Below are 8,575 nucleotides of genomic sequence, written 5' to 3'. Positions count from 1 at the left end.
CGTGCGTCAGGCAGCGCAACGTGGCGTCCACGTTGCGCTGCCTGACCAGGGGAACAAACTCATTAAGTAAACCAAACACTCAATGCCGTTCTATTCTTTTTTTTTTTAATTTACGGGGGCGCGTGGTGTTTCTGGGTGGCTCAAGGTATGGGAAAGCAACCGGAAAAATCGGCGCCTGATCGACTAGGGGTAAAAATTTCAAGGCGTATTGTATGCAAACGACAGCGTTTGCCGGCGGAAGACTCGGTCGTCCGTGGCGAACGCATTTTTAGTAATTTTAAGGATGTTCTAGCGGCAAAAGAAAGAAGCGCCTTAAAAGTTCACAAGGTAAAATACACTGCTGCGGAAACGAGGCCCCTTTGCGTGCAGGCGCCGAATTTTCCGGCAGAGTTTAGCGCGCCGTGAAATGCAGTGTGCACTTAGGGAGAGTTTTGGCGTAATATAATGTTGCTCATTAGAAATAAAAAAAAGAAAAAGAAATGCTGGCATCATATGTTTACACACTCTTCGTCATTTTTGGAATCTTAAGTACCCTTTTTTACGGCAGGTATTGGACGCCAGCACATTTTACGTAGGAACGAAGAGTGGAATCCGGCCAATTCCCTTCCACATTAACATCAAATGAGTGCAGTGAAAGCAAAGAAGCAAGTGAGGGTGAAACAGTTCCTGCTGTGGCGGCAGAAAAGATACAGGGCTATTATCTTGTTCCCGAGAGTATAGTATGTTGCAGGTTAAGACGGTACGGTGAGGGGAAGAAGCTTTGCCTAAATTCTTTCCACTTTAGCAGAAAGGATGCTATAGAGAAAAGAAGGAAACCGCCAATCGTGGCAAGCAAACCCTTTTTGGACTGGCGGAAGTGATGGGAGACGCCAGGCAGCGTAAAAAAAGGGGAAAGGGGGGTGGGGTGGACTACAAACGTGTTTACCAAGAATAAAAAGGGGGAAGAGTGAAAAGAGGCATTCTTCTGTAGATTCCTTTTTCTCCCGGAGCTGTGAATGTGCCATGGCCGGACTGGGCTCAACTCAATGCCCCAAATCATATTTAAAAATAAAATTATTGCCGGCAGAGTTTTGCGGATTCTTAAAATGCCTTTACGGAGAGGTTCCACAGACCCTCTTTCCAGAACCGTTGGCCTAGATTGCGGGCATGGGCATCTGCAGTACGTTTTGCAGGAAAAGGAGGGGGAGGGGGGCAAACGTCGTTTTCTTTCAAAGTTATAGGGCTGAAAGCTACACCCCCCAGAATAATCCCCCCCCCCTTTCCGCCACTTTGCTGACGCCCATGACTGTGGGCACCTCATCACTTACAAAATGTTTCCTAGGACCCATGTGTAGAAAGTAGGAGCCACCATTCAAGCACCTGTCATGACTACAGTGCCGACATATCACAATAGCAGGGAAGAACAATAAACAATAATGGACAGTCTGACCGGAAACAATGGTACAGTTTCAGACTCACTGCTCAGCTTGCCAGCTGAGCCAGGCTAGAAAAACGAAATTGTCAAAGTGAATGATTAGCGAGTATAAAGATGCAACAACAAAACCCTACTGTAGTTCTTAGAAAATGTTGGGGCCTTCTTGTCAATGAAAAAGGAACTCAGTAATTAAATCCAATACTCGGAGTTTACGCTTCATGAGATTGCAGTTGGCACTTTCCACTGAGATCACGGTGATGTGCTCCAGCAGCTCCTTGTTGCATCTCAAAATCTTCCTGGAGGCAAGACTGATGATGGATGCCACTCCCTCCGGCATTACCTTCATTAGCTCGATCTTTGTCTGGCGCTTTTAGTCCTTTCGGAACTGAAAGTAGAGCATGCATGCATATTTGCATGACTGTCACAGAAGTGAAACATGACAGAACCAAATTTCCAAGAATGCTTCTCCTAATTCCAGCCCACAATAAATAATTAAAAAAATTAGCTTCATCTTTCTATCTTAAATATATATATATTTGCAAATATATAGGCACTTTCACAGACACAGAGAACTACCGCCAAAACAGGAAGAATAAAATGTTCTTGGGGCCCGATTTTGGTCATCGCTGAGATCGCGATCAAGATCTCACTAGGTCCGGACTGTGATTGGACACGGTGTCACAGACGAGCGCTCTTGACCAATGAGAATTCTTTTCACTGTCGACAAGGCAATTTTTTGGTGAGAACCTGTCACCTTCTTTCGGATAGTGAGATTGATATCGTGATAAGGTGGGTGCTTGTCCCAAGCTCTTGTTTTAGCACCAGTGGGTGTCAAGTTACACACGGCCACAAAACAAATCAGCATAGCCAAACAAAGCACAGGACAACAATTGCATCCGTAAAATAGCCGATGTTCCATATTTCAATTAGTTTTTGATCCCACTCTGCGCGGCACACAATTCTTGGCAGACGATTGTCCCTTTTTGGCTCTGTTCGCAGATAACTTGCGAGTCTGCTCGTCGTTTTGTTTCTGTCAGAGAATGATACCTAGTAGCAAACAAACTCATTATTATTCCCTCATGTTAGCAGACGATGCGTCTGGTAGCGGTATTTTATAGCGAGTTTGTTTCACACGCACTGGCATCGTTCGAGTTCTCTCGCAGAATGCATCGCACTCGCAGAGTGTTGCACGGAGAACTGGACTCAAACGAATTCGCCAAATGCACCAAGTGCGGAAGACTGATGCTGCCGCCATCTATGTTGTAGAAAGAATACCAACCTCAAACCGAAACTGGCGCCTTGCTGTTCGGAGTGATGGGTGGGAATGTGAGAGTACAGTCGCTACCAACGTTTATCTACAAACGTTGGTCACTGCAGCCTGTAGTTTATAGTTGCGATGACTTCAAGCAACTCGGCTGTCATAGAGATAGTTACACACGGCGTAAATTTCCGCAACCAGCTGTCTACAAAGCAGCTGGTTGGGATCTTTCCATTCTCATAACCGCGTACACTGAAGAAAACGGATGATGCTGTCCGAGCAGAAGCTTGATCCGTTTGAGCGTGGCATTATGTGTGGGCCACTGAAAGGGTACGGCTTGAAACTAGAGTATCCAGCAAAATTTTTCGTGCGACTTTCGATTTCGATCGTCATTACAGGTGGATTAGATATTAGTTTTGGTTAGGGCGTCGAGAACGAGAGCTTTCATGAACAAAATAAGACGGGGCAAGTTAGCTGACGTAGGTAAATGTGTAACATGATGATGTTGCCCAAGCCTCGGGTAAAATCGCTGTTTAGCTTTCTCTGATGCTTATTGGGCAGCCAAATGTTTCTGCTGGGGGAGTTTTGTCGACAAATGTTCAATTTTTCACCCGCACACGTTGGTGATAAACATCTCGGGGGCCGCTGATGCGTTTGTTCTGAGCATTTCTTTACACACTGGTATATTTCAGCGTTTTTACGGCAGCAGAGCGACTTAAAACCTCCAAAGAAAGCACAGTTTGTCAACTGCTTCCTTCGTGAAATAGGAGACGCTCACAGTTCAAGCTCGCGTTTGATTCCGTTGCCCGCGGGACGCAATTTCTATCAGAAAATCTACTTTTTTTTCCTTTCAGTTCTGCGACACATCGTAGCAGACGAACTTTCGTCGTCTGCTCCCGCTCCTCGCCGGCCTCGCCGGAGCGAGGCATGACGGGATTGCATTTTGGCGCACTCTCAATTTTCTCGGTGCAGCGAGTGCATGCACGCGTGGGGTGCCGGCTGAAACGAACCCGCTCCACGCTGCGAGTGGACACGCGTGGGCACGAGTGGGCACGAGTGCCGTGAAACGAACTCGCTAATACTTCCTCAGTGCAAGCCGGTTGAGACCTTGATGACCAAAATCGGGCTCCCGGTGAGATGGAATGGCAAACTGAGAATGATTTCATGACCAGGGGCCAAACAAATACCAGGTGCATTGTATGGTGAGAGTATTAGCACCGAGAACTTTGGGTGGCGACCCCTTACGGCGAGCCGGGGTGACGTCATGCTGAGGACAAAATTTATCCCCTCACTCGCCCTGCAAAGGCCGAGACGGCGTTAGCTGTCGGCATACAAGTTTCTGTTTTCTTTTTTTTTGTGCGCATTTTACGTAGGAAATGTGAATTATTATATGCGGCCTTATTGAGGTATGGTCTGTAGCTGCAGGCGAAACTTCAACCAACATTCCGAGCATGGTTTCCAGGGCAGACAGCGCATGAATCACAGCTGGTATATAAAAAGGAAGAAATGCCACCACACTTGCAGGAGCATTGCAATATATTTACATCTCGCACAATCAACGCTGTTGATGATTTGAATAAATTAAGAGGTTTTTTCAACTTTGTTTCTAAACAAAAACGTCTCAGCGAAAAAGCTGCACTCTGCACAAAAACATGTTAAATATATTCTGGGCCATGGAGAGAAAATTACAAGTGAGACCGCCCAAAGGCCTTTGACTTAAATCTCATTTGTATGCCCACAAAGCGGCGTCTGATGTTCTCCTAAAGCGCGAGACACATGGACGGCAGAATCGTCCGATCCGACGTCCGATCCGACAGTCCGAACGCCGCTCCGAATTGAGACACACGCTTCCGACCTTGCAAGCGACACGACGATCCGTTCGGCTCCGCCCAGGAGATCCAACTTCCAAGCACTCCAGCGCAGGTCCGCGTTCATAGATCTCTGGTCCCAGATTGATGGTTTAGCTCGCACGAGCGAAGCTAGGAGCTCGTTCTCGTTAGCGCGTGCATTCTTTGCCGGGGCCATCTTTCTCGAATGGATCAGAGGGATCCACGCGTCCGGCTTCCCGCGCGTTGGACGCATGTCGGATCGCCGATCCGACGCCTGAAGCGACCAGATTTTTCGGATCAGGCAGTCGCACTGCCGGATCGGACGTCGGATCGGATGGATTTTTCGCGCATGTGTCTCGCGCTTAACTCATGAACCTGCAAATAACAGAATTTAGTGTCTGAAACACATACACCGCCGCTTCTACAACCCCTTGCACAACCGCCTTATATCGTGTGGAGGGTGCGGGGGGTTCATCGACAGAATTGCCTCCACCGATAGCTTTCCATACTTATAACCCAATTATAAAGGTAAACGTGACAAACACGGTTGGAAAAGCTATGAAACTTCTGTCGGCATAAGTCTCACCCAGCGCCTTGTACACTGGGTAAACGAAGCCCCGCTTCTCAACGTGCTAACAGCTCACAACGACCGATGTTGACGGTGCCTTTCCCATCCTTAGTCTGACTATCCATGCTCTCTTTAATCTCGAAGTTTTCGGGTGGTAGAATATGATACCGGCTTCTTTTTGGAAATTGCATTGCAGCGCTGAATAGTAGGTCAGCATGATCACAAACCTCCGATCGTGAGGAAACGGGCGCAGGGAAGCCAGCCAGATGCCAGAACGCGAAGCGGAGTCCGTCACCAGACGTCGCGGTTCACCTCACCCAATCAAGACGTGGCGACCGCAGCGACACTTGTGTTTGCTCTGAAGACTAATAGTACGCCGTGCAAGCAATACCATTGATCTCCACGACAATTTGCTGGATCGCGCGTCTCTGCTTGGTCGTTGCAGCTCAGGTGCGGCCACCGGATGGCCACCTCGGGACAAAGATAATCAGTCAAACTTTTGGAGCGTTGCGGAGGCTGGGCGGCAGTGAGCCGAAGACATGTTTTCTGCTCGTTCGTTGTCATTTACCCAAGAAGTTTGTTAAAACCCCGAACGGTGAGAATTGCGTTTGAGAACACGTGGAAATTTTGACGAAAGCTCAGCACCGCAAGAAAAAGGGGCAACTCGTATAACGCAAGTTTCGCCGTTCTGGCGGCATGATCAAAGCTTCCTTGGCATGCCAAAGTGCTGCATCTTTGTCTTCGCACGCTTGAATACCGATCAAGAATTAACGCCGTGTGGATTTGTTTCGTGAGTGCAACATGCATGAAGATGCTTGTGCCTCTGAAGCAGCATATGGATGGGTCACACAACCATATGGATGGGCCACAACTGAAACACTTTCGATCTCGGCGCTTCATACTTTTGCCTTCGAAAACCTACCTTCCTCCACAGCATTGCTCTATCTGTGCTGTCATGTGATCCATTTGAGTAGATTTGGAACATAGCCATGGTTAATACATAAGAGCAACCACCGATTTCGTTTCCTATTGATAGCAACTCGCTGGAACAGCTGGGTGATAGAGAAGACGTCTATGTGCGACATACCTTCAAAGCTCTGCCATGGCATCGAATCTTGATAAGTATCCAAGCATGTAAAGGCACAGAGACGAAGCAGTTTGGCAGGCCAAGGAAGCTTCGATCACGCCGCAAGACCGGCGAGACTCGCGTTCGACAAGTTGTGCCATTTCCTGCGGTGCCGCGCTTTTGCAAAAAATTTTGTGTGTTTTCAAAGGAAAATCTTATTGTTTACACATTGCGCGCATTTGGCACTCCTTTCACTAAACAGAGGGGGGCGCCGCCGGAGACTGACACTCGAGCGCGCTCTTCATGCTCCGAGCATTTCTTGGAGCACCAAGTGACTTCTTCGCGCTCCGTGATGTCACGTCCACAAACAAGATGGCTGTGCTATTGTTGAGATTGTTGAAACGAAAGGCGTAGCCGGACAGCTGCTCCTTCTCAGTCCATTAGTGCTTAATTCAGCAGGTGAAAACAATTTGATTTGAAAGCCAAGACAGCAATTAGCATTCCGGAAAAGGTTTGTTCATGCGTCTTGCCTGAAAACAAAGTGATCTATCGAACGAGCGTGCTGATAGCTCGGCGACAGAAAAGTTGCCAAGAAGACAGTGGGACGGCTGCCCTTTTTAAAATGCTCAGTCCAGCTGCAGCGAATAAAGATACTTAGATTGGAAAGCCGAAGCATCACTTAGCATTGCGGGAAAGGTTTGTTCATGCATCTCGCCTGGAAATGAATTCCTCAATTGAACGGTAGGTTACCGACAGCACAGCGACAGAAACGTTGTTGAGATGAGAAGACAGTCGGACCGCTGCTTTTTCTAGGATGCTTTGCCCAGAGAATCAAGGTACTTCGAATGGAAAGCTGAAACATCATGTTCATGCCTCGCCTGAAACGAATTGACGTGCTATCTATTGAACGACAGTGTTCCGGTATCAGCATAGCACATCAACAGCTTCCGTCCAATTCCGTCTCGCTGCAAAACGGAACCGCGAAATATCTGGCAAGTGTGAGGGTTTCGTGCGTCGACAAACGGGTTCAAGAATGTTGTCTTTAATTTAAATATAAACGGCTTGCATGGTCAATAAATAGATCGGCCAAGGTACCTTTCCCCGTATGTGCTGGAAGCGAGTCTCCAAACCTCTCAGAAATATTTAAACATTCGTAGAAACTTCATAACGTCGCTGTCTCTTTTACTTTGTACCCTGCTGCTCTACACTGGCTTTAATTAATTTAGCACCGAAATAATTTTGGCTTCTCCCACCCGTATCCACGGGATGCCAGGTTTGTCATAATCGTGCGGTCGGAAGGAGCTTGTGCGGCTCGTCGATCGATTCGGTGTGTCGCGCTCCTGTACGCAATGCGCCGTTTAGTTGCTGTGCCTGGAGTATGAAACTCGGACTGTCAGAGTAGGAGTAAAGAAACGAAGACTTAAAGGGGCCCTTCAATCATATTTAAGCGTCTACCTCTTTTGCGGTTTCCACGTCTCTAGGGGTTCGGGCAAGCCACCGGGCACGGAGAAAATAACTAAATATCAGCGAGTCATATTTTAACCGGACAACGCGGAAACCTCCTCTACCTACGAGGGTGACCCGCGTTGCCAAATGCGCGCAATATGTGACGTCTTTGGTCCTGGGCTTACTACTGGTCAGAGCCGCTATAAGCTTTTTTTTAGTCGATACTAAATATAAGTGTCGCGAACCGTTTCAGTTATGTATGAAAGTAGTTTTTGCTCAGTATTTTAGATCAGAAAAGAAACAAATGCAGTTTATAAAGTACGGAAACAAGAAAAGACCCGTCGACAAACCCGCCACCAAGCGGCAAAAAAAACGGCGCATACTGGAAAGGCCTAGTGGGATGAGGCTCCGACGAACGGCGGGCGTAGAAAGATCCCGGATGTACGCGGTGGCGCTGCGGTCGTATACCGGCTCGAGGATCCGACCAGTTCCGAGCGTTCCCAAGGCTTTCGGCGCGGGCTTGGCTGGCGATTTGGCCCTTTGGCGGTATGGCAGCGCGAAGTGGCTCCCGTTCTGAACTGATCTTTACGCCGTGTTTGCTGTCGTTTGTGGCCAATGAAGTGTTATGCAGAATTAGTCTTTAATCGCGCGGCAAACGCAATGCGAGCCGCCCTGGCCGCCCGCTTCATACAGCCTAGTCAACACGTGCTTTAGTGGCGCCCTCTCGAGCCGTTGGCACTGAGTGCGGCAGCCGTGAGCGCTCGATCAGCTCACTACTTCACGGTTACTCAAGCCAGGTCCTACGACATCATGAAGGAGGTTAGTTTTTGCTTGTTTTTGTAAGTCTAATTTGCCTATAACTTTTAAAATAAAGCAAAATTTGAGGAAAGAAAAGTTTCTTTAAATTACTGCGTTCAGTGCGCTCAGGTTCGGTCCAAATTAAAAACCAGTCAAAAACTTATTGCAGGGCACCTTTAACGCGCCCAATGACGAC

The sequence above is a fragment of the Ixodes scapularis genome, unplaced genomic scaffold (assembly GCF_016920785.2).
Source record: "Ixodes scapularis isolate PalLabHiFi unplaced genomic scaffold, ASM1692078v2 PGA_scaffold3__209_contigs__length_174095766, whole genome shotgun sequence".
NCBI classification, from domain to species: domain Eukaryota; kingdom Metazoa; phylum Arthropoda; class Arachnida; order Ixodida; family Ixodidae; genus Ixodes; species Ixodes scapularis.
This window is presented reverse-complemented; position numbering follows the sequence as displayed.